This window comes from Saccopteryx bilineata, chromosome 10 (assembly GCF_036850765.1).
Source record: "Saccopteryx bilineata isolate mSacBil1 chromosome 10, mSacBil1_pri_phased_curated, whole genome shotgun sequence".
In the NCBI taxonomy this organism is placed as follows: Eukaryota; Metazoa; Chordata; class Mammalia; order Chiroptera; family Emballonuridae; genus Saccopteryx; species Saccopteryx bilineata.
This window is the reverse complement of record NC_089499.1, coordinates 2,262,481-2,282,099: the sequence shown is the minus strand read 5'-3', so window position 1 is coordinate 2,282,099 and position 19,619 is coordinate 2,262,481.

The window sequence follows — 19,619 nt, the reverse complement described above, 5'->3', positions numbered from 1 at the left end:
ACGTGTGATAAATAAGGAAGAGTCGTATAGTTCCCTGTCTTTGTGAATGGAGAAGAATTATCCTGAAGTATTCTGATGATGTGGAATGCAAAAAAAAAAAAAAAAAAAAAAAAGATTAATTAAGAGTATATATTTCAAATTAGAATAAAATGTTCAAGATTAAAAAAAAAAAAGAGTGAGATTTTGGTTTTCCATTCATTATTTCCCTTCCTCCTTTCTTCCTTCCCTTCCCATTTCCTCTTATTCTCCTTTCCTCTCTCTCTCCCTCTCTCTCTCCCTCCCTCTCTCCCTCCCTCTCTCCCTCCCTCTCTCTCTCCCTTCCCCTCTCTCTCTCTCTTTCCTTTTCTTTCTTTTGTCACTGATCTACCAAGCACCCAGAGTTCCGGGCATTGGTGTACGTTCTGAAGGTCACGTAGTCAATAAAAACAATAAAGTCCCTAACTTTGGCATTTGGAACACCATTACCAACACTCTGTTTGACTCTGTACTTCCTCAGTGTTTGAAACATTTATTTTTATTTTTTAAGGGTCAAGAGTTAATACTGGGAGAGTAAGAAGGACACAGAATATAGATGGACACAGCACTCGTTCCCTTGATCTCAAAAGTACGATGACTGAACCAACTTCGATTTTAGAGTGAGGATCGAGTCTATTTCTGAACAACTTTTACTCCACGGTGTATGAGAAAACACTAGTGTGCCCAGCTACACCACAGTAGAGGGCGGGTCAGTACAGAGCGTGTATTATATTCAGCGTACGTCTGCTGGAACTGTGAGCTGAGATCCGTGATGGCAAACAGTCCCTGTCGGAGACGGTGGGGCAGTGGGTGTTCAAGCCTGGCTGTGTCATCCACGTGCAGCTCAGTCATCTTCGCTGAAGCCTCCTGGCGGGAGGGGTGGGGGGCCACGACGGTGCACCCCGTGCAGCCCGCCCTGGTCCACAGGGCCGCCCTCAGTCACTCAGCAGCGGTCTCTTCCCGAGCACTCAGCCAACGGGGAGGGTCAGGGTGGACGTCTGAGTCCCCCACGTGGTCCCCAATGATCATACAAGGGTGGGGGGGGGCTCTGGCCCTCCGTACTGCCTGGGTGGAGCACGGGTGCTGCGTGACAGTCGGGAGAGCAGGGAAGCCCCTTCCCCTCTGCTGCTGCGGGGTGGGCCAGCAGCCGTGGACGTGCCTGTGGTGCTCGGCTGGAACCGACGGGTACCGCCTCCCAGTTCTCTGTCTTGCGAGGCTGCCCGCAAGGGATCACTGCCCTTTGGGGTCTGAGGAGGGTTTGCTTCGTGTTGTTGCTTTTGTCTGCACGTCTGGTCACTTCCAGGTCCTCGCTTCTTGTCCTGAAGGAGTCCGGGCCGCACGAGGCAGAAGAGAACCCGGGACGCTTGCCATCTTGTGGCTCTCGGGTCCACAGGTCCCGGCCTGACTATGGCCTTCCCTCCACCCTTGAGACTCTTGTCTTTGTTTCACACGTCACCAGCAGGACCTGAACTGCTCACAGCGGGAGGAACGGGGGGGTGAGGGCCTGTTCCTTCACTCTGGAATTCAGTTTCTTTTTTTTGTTTGTTTGTTTTGTTTTGTTTTCTGAAGCTGGAAACGGGGAGAGACAGTCAGACAGACTCCCGCATGGGCCCGACCGAGATCCACACGGCACGCCCACCAGGGGCGACACTCTGCCCACCAGGGGGTGATGCTCTGCCCCTCCGGGGCATCGCTCTGTAGCAACCAGAGCCACTCTAGCACCTGGGGCAGAGGCCAAGGAGCCATCCCCAGCACCCGGACCATCTTTGCTCCAATGGAGCCTCGGCTGCGGGAGGGGAAGAGAGAGACAGAGAGGAAGGAGGAGGGGGTGGAGAAGCAAATGGGCACTTCTCCTATGTGCCCTGGCCGGGAATCGAACCCGGGTTCCCCGCATGCCAGGCCGACGCTCTACCACTGAGCCAACCGGCCAGGGCCAGTTTCTTAAAGAAACAAATGAACCGGACCTGCTCTAGTCACAGCAGGGAAACAAACAGGTTGTATTAATGTATCAGCCTTTCCTCATATATATTTGAAGATAGATTTTAAAAATAGTATGCTCATCTATTTTAATTTTTCAAGCATGCTCTACAAGATTTCTTAAAGCTCCTCTATCACTCTAAGCTATAGCTGTGTGTGCGTGTACTTGGGTGCACACACGGGCACTCTGGTTTTGTGGGATATCTCCCTTGTTGTTATTGTTCTTCCTGCACAGAATCGTCGAGAAGTATTCGTGTGAATGTCCTGATCCTTCTGAGAAGAATGACGCTCTAGTCCGATCGCACACACCGTGGATTCTTTTATAGCTTCCCGCGCCAGGTTGATTTTCTATGCCGTTTCTCTTTCGGCACGTGAGGCACACCCCTTAATCAAAATCCTGCTATTTATTCTCTAGCTACTCCCTATATCGTTTGCAGTTATATTTAAAATTAAATCTATCTTTTCTTATTACATAGTTTGCATCTAGTTGTCTAGTTTCTTTTGGTTAAAATCAAGGCATTTTTCTGACCTAAGAGAAATGTGGGAATAATTAAAAAAAAAATGCTGTGCATGCAAATGTTAGTTATGTATGGTGCAAAGAGGAGAAACAGCACAGGGTCCGTCGGGCATGGTCAGAATCTCGGATTGATGCTGTCTCTGTAGGCAGCCGTATTGGCACAAAGTCATTCCCAATATCCACGTATTACAGCAGACCTGTGGAGCCCAACACCTACTACCTGGCCCTCTATGGAAGAAGTTTGCAGGTCCCTGGTTTTGAGAACTATCATTAATAAGCTCTCTGGAGGAATAAAGTGAACAAAGGCCCTCCCCATTACTTCTGAGGATCCCCGAAGCCCACCCACGGTAATATATACGCTGCTCACGGAAATTAGGGGATATTTCAAAATGAATATGAAGCAATAAAATATCCCCTAATTTTTGTGAGAAGAATATTTAAGAAGGTGTGTCCCATTTAACATTTAATGCTAGGAAAAGAATGCGCAACAACTATGTTTGTAATTTTATAGAAGTAGTCTTTTTCCATTTTTTTAAATTGAGCTTATCAGGGTGACATTGGTTGCCAAACCATACGGGTTTCAAGCGTCCGACTCAGTAAGACGTTGCCTGCACCCTGCACCGTGTGCCCGGCGTCCCAAGCGAAGTCTCCTCCCACCCCCATTCTGTCCTCTGCTTTCATCGTCCTCTGCCTCAGGGACGGCCTCGCTGCCCCTCTGTCTGTCATGGGGGGCGCTGTTCGTGTCTTTAGTGTCTTCAGGTTCACGCTCGCCGTCTGGTTGTGTCACTGACGTGTATTCATGCTCACCCGGCGATGGTGCCCTCCACTGAGTCTTCAGTCTCTGACTCTTCCGGGAAATCTGCACCCACGACCAAGTCTTTTCTTCTTCATCCTCTGTGTTCTGTTTTGGGTCTATCCTTACTCTCTTCTCCCTGTCTTTGTTGTATTCTCCATTTCAGAGTCTCGCTTTGATTCATACAGACCTTCTGGTCTATCTTCTAGTTCAGAACCCTTTCTTCTACCGCGTGTGATCTGCTGTTTCAAGACTTTTAAAAAGTTTTTAAAGCTGTGTTTTTCCTTTCTGGGAGTCAACATCCAAGTTTCTTGGCACTCATCATCCAGAACTCAGACTCGATGCTTTTCCCTGGCGCAGTCTTCTCTGATCCTCTGTTAGTGCTCAGGCTTCTGTAGGACATGCACTCGTGTGGTTGGATTCCCTTTCTTCCGACCCTTTGCAGCAGTTTAGAATTCAGCGGTGTGGTTGGTAGTTTAATACACAACCATTAGCAAACTTCATGCCGCCTAGACCCCATGCCCCTTGAGAACAGAGGACAGAACACGATTTGGGTTCACAACTGATCCCAGAACCTAGCACCCATTATGTGCTGACCGCATGTGATAGGAAGCTGTTTGAGGACAGCTCATTGGTTGGGGAACGAGTTCCTCTTGTATTGAGTGAATATTATTGGGTGTGCCTCATCTTAACTACATGAAACAAAATATATTAAATTCAAAGCCGTCATGTTTGATTCTGAGTTTTGCCAAGACGACAACTGGAAAAACTCGTGTTTATGTCACCTGACCCTCGACACGACTTGAATAAAAAAAGAAATTGAGAAACTAAGAGTGCTGTTTAATGAGGAAATTCAGAAAAGAAGTCTCACCCCATTAGACAGAACCGAAATATATTATCCCATAGATACAGCGCCAGCCGATTCGGAGACCATCTGTTATGCCATCTAAAGCTAATTAAGTTTAAAAAAAAAAAACACCCCAAAAAACCTTGAGCAATTAAGAAACAACCATCAGCCTAAAGTCTGTATCAAGAATGATTTGATAATAAAAACTACAGGTATTACAAATACTTAATGAGGAAGTACCTAAGTAAAAGTCTGCAAGTCCTTAGAGTGCGGTCGGAAGAGTGGGGTATGGCGCACGGATATTAGTGGTAAAGATCACCACGCGGCTACCGGTGGCCGCAGCACCTATCCGGCTAATGAAGGCGTCCCGGCGCGGGAAGAGCAGCACTCAACTCAGTTTCAGAAATGCTCCATGCTACACTTTTGGGCTATTAAATACCAGCCTTGCTGACTGAGACAAGGCCGGGCGGGCAAGACAGTTCTTTATTTCACACCGGATACCTACTGTTTATTCATTGAGTAACCATCCTCGGTAAACCCACGTTGGTTTTTTATTAAAATGAATGAAGAGTTGCGGGAACTTCTGCAGATGCCACATGGGCGTGTTGATAAACACGTGTCACTCAGTTCATGCTGTGCCGTGTGTTCCACGGGTACGGTTCACAGAGCAGGCTGCGTTTCCACGTGTGTGCGTTCTTTGACCTGTCTAAAGCCTGTTGAGTGCGTCAGGGAGGTGGGCTTAGCCTCATCTGACAGAGGAAGACACTGAGACGTAGGTTAGGTGATGGGTTCAAGGTCACAGGGGTGGGTCTTCTTTTAGGGGTGACTCTCAAGCCCACTAACCTTCCTATCACATTATGATTTTTCTGTTTATCAGATAACTAGCCTATTTATTTATATACAACTAATACCATTCGTTTGAGGGATATTATGGAAAGACGTGTTTTGTTTTGTTTTGTTTTGTTTTCTGTAAGGACCTTTTGCACAAAATCCTCTCACCAACCAGGAGCGAGCTCAGCCTGTGCTCCCGTGAATTCCTGACGTGAGGGTCACGCCGTTTTCCCATTGTCCAGTCCGCGGGCAGAGACGGTCCCACGTGGGAATCGTGTAGTCACACTTCCCTGAGCCTGTGATGCGTGGAGGCAAACAAGAAGTGAAGAATCTCACCCCACCCCCTTCCCTGGTCCTCATCCACAGGCCTAAGTCCTGCTCAGTCTATCCCGTGGGGGCGACGCCTGGGGGTCCGAGTGCTTCTGAGCGCCTCCTGTGAGAATCGCCACCCCGGATGCCCCCTGAAGTGTACGGAAGGCGACTTAAAACCGGATGAAAGGAAGTGTTGTGACATCATATAGGGAATAAATTCATCCTCCAACAGGAGCGACACGGAATTGATTATCATTAAGTGAACCCAAACTATGACGTTTGAGCCAACACAATGCTAGGCTGTGGGGCGCACGAAATAAACCTAAAATCAGCACAAAGCTTTGGTTTTAGGAATTTACCAGGGAGTCGCGGCATCACTGTTACGGCTCAGATCGCCCCAGCGTGGGAGAAATCGGCAGGGACGCCCTCGCTGCGTTGCTAAGGACACCACAGGCTTCCGACCAGTGCGGCCTCTGGCGAGGCGTCCCGAGGCGGCCTCGCCAATCTCCTCTCTCAGATACCCATTAAGACACAGACAGAACTCACAACATCACCAGAAATTAAGACTGACAGGCAGCCTACTGGTAGAAATTGAGCGGACTTTCCACTAAGGACCGAGCAGCTGGGCCTGGAAGGAGAGGAAACAATGTTTCCAGAGAAGAGCCCCGGAAAACGACGGAGTGGGGGTGCCTCCTCTCCTGACGCCTCCTGCCCTCTCCCTCTCCTCCCCTCTGTCTCTACGGGGCACACGGGCCTGCTCCCTGGGTCTCATTTCTGGAATCGCGGAAGGACACGCGCCCTCGTTCTGTGTCGTCGTGGCTTTCACGGGTCACGTCAAGAATGTCTGGGTCTGCGTTCCTCTGGAGGGAATGCCGTGGCGTGGGAGGCTGGGGCTGTGAACGCGAGCGGCGTGGCGTGGAGAAGGGCGGCCACCAGGAGTCCGGCGGGCCGGCTGTGGGCGGAGGGTGGAAAGGCTGTGGGAGGAACCTGAGCCGTGGATGCCCAGGTGTGGCAGCGGGTAAGCTACTCCAGTGTGCGGATGAAAGATTCCCCTCGGAATGCCCGCAGAAAAGACCCCGGGAACGGGGCCCAGAAGTCCGCACATCCATTTATGTCTCACATCTAGATCTGAGAAGAGGACTGGATTTTTAATCGGCACGGACAGTAGCCGGGGCCAAGCCAGCCTGCTAATTGGTAAACACCGTCAACAGTGTAGCGCTCCATTCCTACCAGAAGGAACACAAAACAACGCGTATCCTGTTAAAACGCATTTGGAGGAGGAGAAATAAGAGTATCGTTATGGAGGCGCATTTGAAGAACGTTATTTACAAAAAACAAAACAAAACATGATGCATTAAAGAAACTAGAAGAAAATGTTGCAATATTTCAGCTGGAATTAAACCCCACTGTGCAAGAGAGATGCCGTCTCTGCGTCGCTGAGCAGCGAGTGCTGATCGTCGAGATTCCACAGGAAACCGAAGGGGGTGGAGGCTGGAAATCAAACCCGATGGGACGGCAGCCCAAAGGCTGGGCGGCGGCGGAGCCGCGCTGCGCAAAATACACACAGGCGCCAGGCCGTGAGGACGCGCGGAAAATGCGCATCGGGGGCGGTTCCCCCAGGACAGACCATGCAAGGGGAGGTGGCCCGGCGAGGTAATGATGGGGCTGAAATAGTCCCGTCACCCAGCGATGTATCAGACTACATGTCGCTGCGCACAGCCTGAGGCTCATGCGTCGGTGGTGATGCTGGTACGCACAGGCCCACAGTGCGGCAGTCGTGGAACAGTGCAGCACAGGCAGTGCCTGACACTTGCTGGTGTCCGTGAATGGCTGTGTCACTGGCTCATGTGTTTATCCTACCCGCCTACGGTACTTTGTATCAGTGTTTTAGACTGGACTCTTCCTGCTTATTTACAAACAAGCTTGCTGGAACACCCGCGGCGGCCTCACACGTGTCCTGTTTCCTGTGTCCCTGGATGCGTCATCTCCTCCTGTGATCTGACCTAACTATGTGCTGTTCTGTGCAGCTGGGAGCGGCCCAGGCCTGCACCCCAGGAGCACCTGGCTGTGCCCTCCTTCCCAGGGGCACCGTCTGCCTCCTCCTCCTGCCCAGGGGCACCTGGCTGTGCCCTCCTTCCCAGGGGCGCCGTCTGCCCCCTCCTCCTCCTGCCCAGCAGCACCAGGCTGTGCCCTCCTGCCCAGGGGCGCCGTCTGCCCCCTCCTCCTGCCCAGGGGCACCGGGCTATGCCCTCCTGCCCAGGGGCGTGGCGGCTGGAGCAACCAGGTGCGTGTGGGGGTCTCCGTGACCACCGGACCCCTCCTGGCTGAACTGCGTGGGAATGTTCTGTGGCAGCAAATAAAATGGCCCACGGGACTCACACAGTTGAGATCCATTCCTGGAAACAAAGGAGACAGCCCAGGGGATTAAAGTAACTACTCAGGAAAAAGTAAAGCCTATTAAAATTAGAGGAGAGACATCTAAAACGAGTCTTTGGGGTTTACTTAAAGAAAAAAACCAGAACAATAAGTATGAAAACAATCACTGAAGCAAAAAAAAAAAAAAAAAAAAAAAAAAGGGACAAAAATTTCCACAACTGGTAAGACTGCAAGCCTTTCACTAAAAACGCTTCATAATATTCCAAGAATGAGAAATGAAAATGGCCGCCGCCAACCCAAAACTCAAATTAGAGTAAGATAAGAACTCTATGAGCACCCAGACAGGGAAGTGGTCCCCCCCCCCCAGGGACAGCGCTATGAGTACCCAGACAGGCAAGTGCCCCCTCCCAGGGATAGTGCTATGAGCACCCAGACAGGGAAGTGGTCCCCCCCAGGGACAGCGCTATGAGCACCCAGACAGGGACGTGGTCCCCCCCCCAGGGACAGCGCTATGAGCACCCAGACAGGGAAGTGCCCCCCCAGGGACAGTGCTATGAGCACCCAGACAGGGAAGCGCCCCCCCCCCAGGGACAGTGCTATGAGCACCCAGACAAGGAAGCGGTCCCCTCCCAGGGACAGTGCTATGAGCACCCAGACAGGGAAGTGTCCCCCCAGGGACAGTGCTATGAGCATCCAGACAGGGAAGTGCCCTCCCAGGGACAGTGCTATGAGCACCCAGACAGGGAAGTACCCCCCCCAGGGACAGCGCTATGAGCATCCAGACAGGGAAGTGCCCCCCCAGGGACAGTGCTATGAGCACCCAGACAGGGAAGTGGTCCCCCAGGGACAGTGCTATGAGCACCCAGACAGGGAAGTGGTCCCCCCCCAGGGACAGTGCTATGAGCACCCAGACAGGGAAGTACCCCCCCCAGGGACAGCGCTATGAGCATCCAGACAGGGGAGTGCCCCCCCAGGGACAGTGCTATGAGCACCCAGACAGGGAAGTGGTTCCCCCCCCCCCAGGGACAGTGCTATGAGCACCCAGACAGGGAAGTGTCCCCCCCCAGGGACAGTGTTATGAGCACCCAGACAGGGAAGTGGTCCCCCCCCAGGGACAGTGCTATGAGCACCCAGACAGGGAAGTGTCCCCCCCCAGGGACAGTGCTATGAGCACCCAGACAGGGAAGCGGTCCCCTCCCAGGGACAGTGCTATAAGCACCCAGACAGGGAAGTGCCCCCCCCCCAGGGACAGCGCTATGAGCATCCAGACAGGGAAGTGCCCCCCCAGGGACAGTGCTATGAGCACCCAGACAGGGAAGTGGTCCCCCCCCAGGGACAGTGCTATGAGCACCCAGACAGGGAAGTGTCCCCCCCCAGGGACAGTGTTATGAGCACCCAGACAGGGAAGTGGTCCCCCCCCAGGGACAGTGCTATGAGCACCCAGACAGGGAAGTGTCCCCCCCCAGGGACAGCGCTATGAGCACCCAGACAGGGAAGTGGTCCCCCCCAGGGACAGCACTATGAGCACCCAGACAGGGAAGTGCCCCCCAGGGACAGTGCTATGAGCACCCGGATAGGGAAGTGCCTCCCCAGGGACAGCGCTATGAGCACCCAGACAGGGAAGTGCCCCCCCAGGGACAGTGCTATGAGCACCCGGATAGGGAAGTGCCTCCCCAGGGACAGCGCTATGAGCACCCGGATAGGGAAGTGCCTCCCCAGGGACAGCGCTATGAGCACCCAGACAGGGAAGTGTCCCCCCCCAGGGACAGCGCTATGAGCATCCAGACAGGGAAGTGCCCCCCCAGGGACAGTGCTATGAGCACCCAGACAGGGAAGTGGTCCCCTCCCAGGGACAGTGCTATGAGCACCCAGACAGGGAAGTACCCCCCCCAGGGACAGCGCTATGAGCATCCAGACAGGGGAGTGCCCCCCCAGGGACAGTGCTATGAGCACCCAGACAGGGAAGTGGTTCCCCCCCCCCAGGGACAGTGCTATGAGCACCCAGACAGGGAAGTGTCCCCCCCCAGGGACAGTGTTATGAGCACCCAGACAGGGAAGTGGTCCCCCCCCAGGGACAGTGCTATGAGCACCCAGACAGGGAAGTGTCCCCCCCCCAGGGACAGTGCTATGAGCACCCAGACAGGGAAGCGGTCCCCTCCCAGGGACAGTGCTATAAGCACCCAGACAGGGAAGTGCCCCCCCCCAGGGACAGCGCTATGAGCATCCAGACAGGGAAGTGCCCCCCCAGGGACAGTGCTATGAGCACCCAGACAGGGAAGTGGTCCCCCCCCAGGGACAGTGCTATGAGCACCCAGACAGGGAAGTGTCCCCCCCCAGGGACAGTGTTATGAGCACCCAGACAGGGAAGTGGTCCCCCCCAGGGACAGCACTATGAGCACCCAGACAGGGAAGTGCCCCCCAGGGACAGTGCTATGAGCACCCGGACAGGGAAGTGCCTCCCCAGGGACAGCGCTATGAGCACCCAGACAGGGAACTGGTCCCCCAGGGACAGCGCTATGAGCACCCAGACAGGGAAGTGCCCCCCCAGGGACAGTGCTATGAGCACCCAGACAGGGAAGTGCCCCTCCAGGGACAGTGCTATGAGCACCCGGACAGGGAAGTGGTCCCCCCCAGGGACAGTGCTATGAGCACCCAGACAGGGAAGTGGTCCCCCCCCAGGGACAGCATGGACTGCTCTCAGACTTGTCCACTGCCATAATCACTGCAGAGAGGCCTCGGGATTTTGATGTGATTAAGGTTTCTAAGACCTAAAAATGTCAACCAAATGTTAAGGCAAGAAGAAGACATTCTCATATTTGGAAGTACTTAACAATGTAATACACACACACACACACACACACACACACACACACGTAAAATAAGTTTAAGTAGGTATTCCAGCTAATAAAGATACAATTTCAAAAATTAAAATCAAGAATCAGGAACATCATAGTCTAAGAGACCAAGACATTTTGAAAACATTTAAATAATGATTTAAAATGTTTTAAAGTCAGAAAGAGTTAACAAAAGGCAAAGTTAAAGATAGTAATAATTTAACATCAATAATTTAGGTCTAAAACCAAATGTTCTCAGATAAACAAGAGTTAGTTTTGAAGAGGCGGAGAGGTCCAACCCTGTTAACTTTCTCATCTCGTGTAAGCAGGTCAAAAGTAATAAAATGGAATTATTTTCATGAAACAACAGAAAAATGGATTAATGAAATTATCATGAGAACAACAACAAAAACCACCATTTTAGGAATACAAAACTGGAGGAATGACTTCCAAATCCCTAAAGATGAGCAGAGAAAAAATGTTTTTTCCTATAGAAAAAAAAAAAGAAAACAGAAGCAAATTCCAGAAAGCATGAAACAAGATTCACTTATAAAAATAAGGATAAAAGGATTAAACTCTCCCATTAGATAATAGAGACAATGGGATTTAGCCAACAAGCTAATGTGTGACCACATGAGGAAATAGTGAAGATAGAATTACATCAGAATATGTGTTCATGAATGGCAATTATTTACCCAGCAAACACACACTGAAATAAGGCAGTGGGAAACCGTTTCAGACAGAGTGGAAAGCAGATACATCCGGAGAGATGAAGGACTTTTCGCAACAGTATAAACACCGTGGAGTCCACAGCAGAGTTAGATGGGTAAGAATGTAAATAAATGCAGACACGACATGACAAGGCGTCACGGAAAAAAAGTCCTGTCCCCACCACACACGGAAATATCGTATATTCCAATGAATATAAAAATCACCAATCGTTACATGCACCCCTAAGAAATAGTTTTCTATGTCATTCTGGAAGGATCATCCCCATTTGAGAAATGTGTACATGTGAAAAATTGTGCTAATTAGAAATGAGCAGTCCCAGCACAGACAGTCCTGACGTGAGGAGGGTGTGCCGTGGGATATTTTTTTTTTACAATGGTGTGAAAGTGATACCTGTTCAGAGAAAACTAATTTGAATTTTGGATTCTGATCATTTCTCAGGCTACTGACATGCGGTCACTCCCCTCGTGACGCTGGGCACCGCAGCTCCTGCTCAGCCAGGGGACCCGAGGGGTGACAACGGCCACTCCACCGTGTGCTGTGCTGGCAGAGGTTTTGGATCTTGTGTTCCCCACCCCACTGTGCCTACAAACGCCCGCCTGTCTCCTGCGTCTGGCAGGAAGGAGAGGACGGCTGTGCCTCTTGAGATGAGACTCAGTCTTGGCGAACTGTAGGCTAACGCACAAGTTCCCAGCACAGTTAAGGTCGGCCAGTGAAGTTATGACGTTTGGTAGGTCAGGGGTATTACACGCATTTTCAACTTGGGTTAGTTTCCACTTCCAAGGGGCGTAGTGGAGCATAACTCCGTCGTAAGTTGAGAAGCATCTGTGTTGTAAAGATTTCATAATTAAAATAGCATGATGTGAGCCTGACCAGGTGGTGGTGCGGTGGATAGAGCGCTGACCTGGGGCACTGAGGACCCAGGTTTGAAACTCTGAAGTGGCTGGTTTGAGTACAGGCTCATCCAGCTTGAGCATGTGGTCGCTGGCTAGAGTGTGGGATCATAGACATGACCCCATGGTCACTGGCTTGAGCCCAAAGTCGCTGGCTTGAGCCAAGGTCACTGGCTTGAGCAAGGGATCACTGGCTCTGCTGGAGCCCCCAGTCAAAGCACATGTGAGAAAGCAATCAATGAACAACTATGAGCTGATGCTTCTCATCTCTCTCCCTTCCTGTCTGTCTCTCTGTGTCTCTCTTGCTCTCTCTCACAAAATAAATAAATAAAATAAATAAAAATGCTTTGGGGACTGAAAGACGGAGTGTTAGATATCTGTTCACATTTCTAAACAAAGCTGTGTCCTGTCTGTGAAGGGGCGGGTGGTCAGGAAACGTGGGAAGCCTACTGAGAACTTGCTCAGGCCCAGTCCACGATTCTGAAGTCAAACAATTTCAATTTAACTGTGGAATTTAGGGACACTTATTTGTGTAATCAGTCTTTCAAAAACTTCATAATCATTTAGAAAGGGTTAAGAACCTCTGGAAATGCAAATAGGAGAGCCATTTCTTTAAAAAAGTGAGGACAACATGTCGATACATTATGATACATTATAATGAAGACTACTATGAAAGGAATTAGCAGGATGTGCAGTGTTTCAGACATGTCATTGTTATTCCTCCTGGCCTTGCAGGAAAAAGCCGTCCGCCGGCAGTCATCCAAGCCACCCTAATTAAATGCAAACACTACAGATGTAACAAAGTTTAATCTGACAGGCAAGAGCACACAGAGAGGAATGTATTTCTTATCGGTAGTGCTCATTTTCCTGCCTCTGAACAACATGCACTCATAAAATAAGTCCGGGACACGCTACCCATGAAACAACAAATAGAATTTTGTGTATACAGATCATTTGAATTACTAGATTCTTTGTGGACACTTCAAAAGAGGTTTAAGTCTACAATGTAGACAGAATCTACCTACAAGTACAGTCTTGAAACCAGCACACCTTCGAGTCCAGTCAGAAGCAGGACAGAATCTCGAGTTGCAATAAGGCACGATCATGCATTTCTTTACTGAAGACACAAAGCGGGACCGATGGCCAGACGGGCAGCAACGGAAGCACAGAGGTCCCGGGGACATTTCCAGCCGGGGCCACACGAGTGGATCGAGACCCTGGATGGAGTCAGATAACGTCGGTGCATGCACAGCCCAGTTCTGCTGTGTGGGCAAGTCACACAGACATTTCATTCCCTCTTAAAAGAAATTCGCGTCTGACCTGTGGTGGCGCAGTGGATAAAGCTTCAACCTGGAACGCTGAGGTGACTGGTTCAAAATCCTGGGCTTGCCTGGTCAAGACACATATAGGAGTTGATGTTTCCTGTTACTCCCCTCCCCCCTTCTCTCTCTCTCTCTCTCAATAAATTTAAAAAAAAATTGCAGCAGGAATAATCATTTGTCCTCCTGATGTAAATATGAGAAACAAGCAACAACATCACCCTTATGAGCCATAATCATCTTGACCCGAACATGCTTATCTGTATATAACCTCTCTTCATCCCTCCCTCTCCGTATTTTCCCCTCCCTCTCTCTTCCTTAGGTCAAAAGGAAAATAGCCAAATAACTGTAAAATGGCCGAAAGAACCATCAGTTATGATACTTAGGGAAGATGATGTCTTTTGAGGAACAAAGCTAATGTTGGCACATTTCATCGTTTAGAAAGCAAAACTGTTAAAAATCTAAAATAAAATCTAGATTAAAACTCAAAGATGTTGTCAATAAACAAAGTCAACCTAATTAAAAACAACAACAAAAAGAAAACAGAAACAAATCTCTCTTCTTCCCAAATTAAAATGTTCATTTTTAGCTTTCAGCACAAAAACGGCCTATCAGATTGACAGTTCCATTTTAAAAGCATTTAGTTATGAAACAACCAGAATACTGAAATTTCTCCAAGCACCGAAGTCTCAGGAGAGCTGCACGCTGGAGTGTACAATAAACTGAATACATTGTTGCTAGCTGACCTCATGGGGGAGGCGATTCGGAACTACGGGGTTCTGGTTGGTCAGAACGCCTGTTCCCCAGCTGCCGGGGACACAGGGGAGGCTAGAAAGGCCTTGTCCCCTCCCTAGCCCTCCTAGGACAGAAGGAGCCTCAGAGGGAAACGCCCACGGCAGACAGACATAGAAACAGCCAGTCCTTTCCGTCAGGGCGGGCAGCTGTCCTAGATTTCTGCTCACTGAGCTGTTCCAACCGCGCCTCGCGTGGCGACATCACGTTCCCAACCATCGGCTGACGGCAGGGGGACTGGGTCACCGGGTCCCAGCCAGGCAGCCCTCTGTCCTCAGCATTCACGCTTCAGGCCAGCACGCCGTTGAGAAGACCAGCCCGTCACGGTTCTGCCAGTTCCTGCTCACGGGGGAGCGCCTCTACGTCCCTGGACGGATTCCGCTCTACAGTGTAACCAGGGAAGGGCCACCGTTAACGCCCTTGGTGTTCATGGCATGAGGACTGGACATCGTGTACCACTGACTGTGGCTGCTTCTGGTGTGTGACTTCTGGTTGAAGGAGCCTCCTGAGGGTTGGCTCACCACCTGAAGACTGTTACTTGTGGACACACATATGTGCACGCACACACACACCACACACACACACACAGTCTATGCTGAAGTCTGTTACAGTTATACTTGTTATACTTAACAAAGAGTTAACCAGTCAGAAGGCCCAGTGTTTCAAATAAGGCTGCGTTATCCATGGTGACAAATATATAGCTTGAGATTGAATAAATACCTTAATTGAGGTCGCAGCCATCTCTCTATCGTGCTTTTTGGAAAGTACCTGGGTGTTGGCAGTGGGCAATTATTTACATTCAAGCCTAAAACTTCCATTTTAACATTATCTTCCTGTTTCTGAGTATGATTATTTATAAAATAGAAAACTCCTATAATTTATCCAATGAATTTATAGACAAACTCTGATCGGTGTAACAGAATAGAATATTATGTAGCATAATTTAATTAAGCATTAAAAGAAAACAACTCCATAAACTAAGCAAACAGGAAAGTTTGCCCAGAAAATATTATTTAGGTCACCCAGTTTACTTCAGTGTTTGAAGAAAAAAAAATCTCTCCTGTGTAAGAAATGCTGGGGGAGCAAATACCAAAGTTTCTTATGAAATCCTAAGGATTTTGAGCCCCTAAAATAAACAATCAACGCTTCACACCTTCCCCAGTTTGATCGGCAGCGCGCCTGGCGGGGCTTTGATGCAAAGACTATTGAATTCAGTTTTGGTAACTTTGTGCATAACGTGAAGAAAAGCTTTTCAAAAAAATTTATTCTACTTTCAAAATGGAATTATCCCTGAGTGTGACTTTCAGTTGTCCTTGTGTGTCGCTCTGTGTCCCCAGGGACTTCCTCCGGCTTCCACACTTTTGAGAGGTTTCCAGGACGTGGGTGGCGAAGGTACAGTAACTAATTGCCTCCCCAAGGGACGTGCCCTTGGATCTGCTCACACTCGCTCTGCAGACTGGCAGAGGGGGGTGCAAGGGAGGGCAGAGACAGTCGCAAGGCTGGGGCAGACCCCAAGGTGTCCGGCACTTCAGCACCTGCCCTCTGTACTACGCTGACCTGCTTATACGCTGAATCACGCGTTTGGGTAAAGAGCCTTGTTTTTACTGAATTGCATTAATCACTGAACTCCGGGTAGGTCTGAAGGAGTCGAGAGACTGACCTGGTTTATATCTGCGTGGAATCCCGCACGCCCCCGCCGGGCTGGGAGCATGGGGTGAGTGTACAATTCCGAGGAAAAAGCAAACGGGATGGACCCTGGTTAGTGTACGGGCTCCACCTCCCTCCTGCGGCTTCGGGAAGACACGGTGACCATTTCCGCCTGTCCTCTGGCCCTGGAGTCCGCAGACAGGGGGCAGCCCAACACCCCTGTGCAGGTAATTGCTCCACGAGGACTTACACAAAGGAAGCGCGTGAGGGCCCTTTAGTTTATTTAGGGGTTAAATCCAAGCGGCTGTCCCTTCTGGGCACTCCCTAACGTGTTCATGGACAGATCTGCACCATTGTCTTTTCTTTCTCAAGGGGTTGAGGTGAGGAAAGGGCAGCCAGGACCCGCACACTTCGCCGGAGTTGGCCTTCGGGTCACTCAGAAGCTGGCACCCTCTCCTTCCGGCTGTTGCAGATCCACAAACAGCCCAGCGGAGACACTGGGGAAACTGGTATTGGAGCCATTTTCCAGAGCAAATGTCTAAACACTCAGATTTTTTTCTTCATTCTTTCCCCCTGAAATAGCAGTGTAACCCTCTAAAAAGTAGCCCCTTTACCAAACGGCCCCTAAAATCCGACCAAAATTATCTGACTCTCTACTTCTCTCCCGTTCATACCGTCATAGAAACATCTATGACGTTCCACTGCCAAGTCGCTATCCCAGTGATTCAGGACTCAGTAACACACGTTGAGAGCACAGGGGGAGAAAAAGTTAACTGCCATAACCTTGGATTCTAAAATGAGAACCGGATGATTTTCCTTCTGGGCCTTTCCGTGTTGCACATCTGTAAGTGGTCGTCTCGTGCTCTGGAGTTAGCAGGAACAGCGTCCTGCATGACGGCAGTCACAAAGAATAGTCGAGCCATCGCGGTCTGCGTGGCCAAGGCATGTGGTTTCTATGTAGTCACTGATGACGTCCCGCATGTGGAGGGAGTTGGCACGTTAAGTTGTGGTTCTTTGACCAGCAGTGGGAGCCGGTTACAATGCCGATCAGACCCTGACCCAGCCGCGTCTGCACACCTGGGGGTCTGTGAGAACAGGCTGCGGAGTCCGAGAGGAGCCTGCAGTGGCCTCTGGGGCGTTAACTGGTAGAGAACTCTTCTCCACGCCAGGCGACGCCCTGTGTCTCGTTGTCAGCTGGAGACCGGGACGAGCCCGCTTTGTCAGAGAATGAACGTGCAAGCCGGTTTCTCTTACTACCACCCCCAAGCAGATCTGTGACTTCGACGTGTGTAGAACAAGGGGGCTCACCGTGTTTTCAATATAAAGCTTTTTTATATTCTTCTTTGTAGAAATTCCGTTTCAAATCCCTTGGATCATAGAGTCTAACTTTCTATTAATCGTCCACAGTGGTAAACGAGGATGACCGTCCTAAGCAATTATTTTTCACGGCTCCAGAGAAAATTAAACCACTTTCTTTGTCACATCTGACCTAACCAATACCCTTACAAGGTACAGTTTTTACCGTACAAGAAGAGTCAAGGATAACTATGCAAAATATGCCTAAGTCCTTCAAATATAGGAAGTAGAAATGGTGATGCTATACGGGCAGGAGTTGTTCCTATAGGTGGGATAAAACCGAATCACGGAGCAGACTGACGGAGGAGCTAACACGGCCCGGTCTGGTTTTGGACAGGATGAAGGAAGAGTCTGGAGTTTAGTTTTGGTCCTGTAGTAGGACTGCTTCTTGTCAGGGCTCTCAGAGACCTCGCTCATTTCCACCTTAGAGCAGAAGGTCTTGGGAGCTTCCCAGGGAAAAAAGACTCAAGAGTGAGCCAAAGACTAAAAAACAAAAGAAAACAAAATAAATTGTTGTACATGCGTTGGCTAGCAACAGATTGGGATCTTCTTTTATCTCCCACTGAGAGAAGCGTGTGTGCTTCCACGTGTTTGGAATATAAATTAAGCCTTCTCAGGGTTAGGATAGCTTGGTATTTTTATTACGCTTACCTGGATAGTATATGAGAAGACATTAAAATAGCCCAAGTTCACAGGATATACAATCAAGCGTCCCCACTCAGTAGAGTTGGGGACAGGAGCTGTCGTTATGCAGACTCCTGTTCCAGAGAGCAGGCTCCGGAATGTTTGTCTTGAACCGCGATGTATTGTTATGTGTCTTAAAGTGCCGTTCCCGGGGACTGAGATTCACGGTGATACGTAACTCCTCTCATTGTGGGATTAATCTAAGCTACCACAAACACCTACATGGATAATGGCGTATTTATGACTTGATAGGTAGTGAGTCAAGAGTAGCAGAAAATACAATCATCAACTAACTCAAGGCAGTGCCCGTAGCATCATCGTAACAAAGCCTCCTGCAGAATTGCTGGAATTCCCGCTTTTCTCATTCAAAATGTTGCCCAGGTTCTTAACGGACCACCATCGAATTAGTCTTCATTAATAAGCTCAAACAACCTTGATTTAAAAAAACAACAACAATTGTTGCTCATTTCTCAATTACAGTTGAATTCAGTGTGACTCTATATTAGTTTCAGGCATACAGCGCAGCCATAGAACTCAGGAAGTGGTCCCCCGGTACGCCTGCCCCCCCCCCACCGTGCCACACAGTTATTACGGCATTATTGGCTCTATTCCCTGCGCCGTGCTTTCCACCCCTGTCACTGTTTCGTAACCGCCGGTCTGTACTTCCGGTCCCTCCGAGCTCCTCTCGCAGCCCCCCACCCTGCTGCCCGTCTGTACTTCCGGTCCCTCCTCTCTCAGCCCCCCACCCTGCTGCCCGTCTGTACTTCCGGTCCCTCCTCTCTCAGCCCCCCCCCCCACCCTGCTGCCCGTCTGTACTTCCGGTCCCTTGGTCGCTCCTCTCTCAGCCCCCCCCCCCACCCTGCTGCCCGTCTGTACTTCCGGTCCCTCCGTCGCTCCTCTCAGCCCCCCCCCCTGCTGCCCGTCTGTACTTCCGGTCCCTCCGTTGCTCCTCTCTCAGCCCCCCCCACCCTGCTGCCCGTCTGTACTTCCGGTCCCTCCGTCGCTCCTCTCTCCACCTTGCTGCCCGTCTGTACTTCCGGTCCCTCCGTCGCTCCTCTCTCAGCCCCCCCCCCACCCTGCTGCCCGTCTGTACTTCCGGTCTCTCTGAGCTCCTCTCTCAGCCCCCCCCCCCCTGCTGCCCGTCTGTACTTCCGGTCCCTCCGTTGCTCCTTTCTCAGCCCCCCCCACCCTGCTGCCCGTCTGTACTTCCGGTCCCTCCGTCGCTCCTCTCTCCACCCTGCTGCCCGTCTGTACTTCCGGTCCCTCCGTCGCTCCTCTCTCAGCCCCCCCCCACCCTGCTGCCCGTCTGTACTTCCGGTCTCTCTGAGCTCCTCTCTCAGCCCCCCACCCTGCTGCCCGTCTGTACTTCCGGTCCCTCGGCCGCTCCTCTCTCAGCCCCCCACCCTGCTGCCCGTCTGTACTTCCGGTCCCTCGGCCGTTCCTCTCTCAGCCCCCCACCCTGCTGCCCGTCTGTACTTCCGGTACCTCCTCTCTCAGCCCCCCACCCTGCTCCCCGTCTGTACTTCTGGTCCCTCCGAGCTCCTCTCGCAGCCCCTGACCCTGCTGCCTGTCTGGCAGCCCCCAGTTCCTTCTCTGCGTCTGTGAGCTGGCTCCCGCTTTGCCTGTTCACTTAATTCTGCTCTTTAGAATCCACACAGGGATGAGGTCACAGGGTACCGTCCTTCTCCGGCTGACTC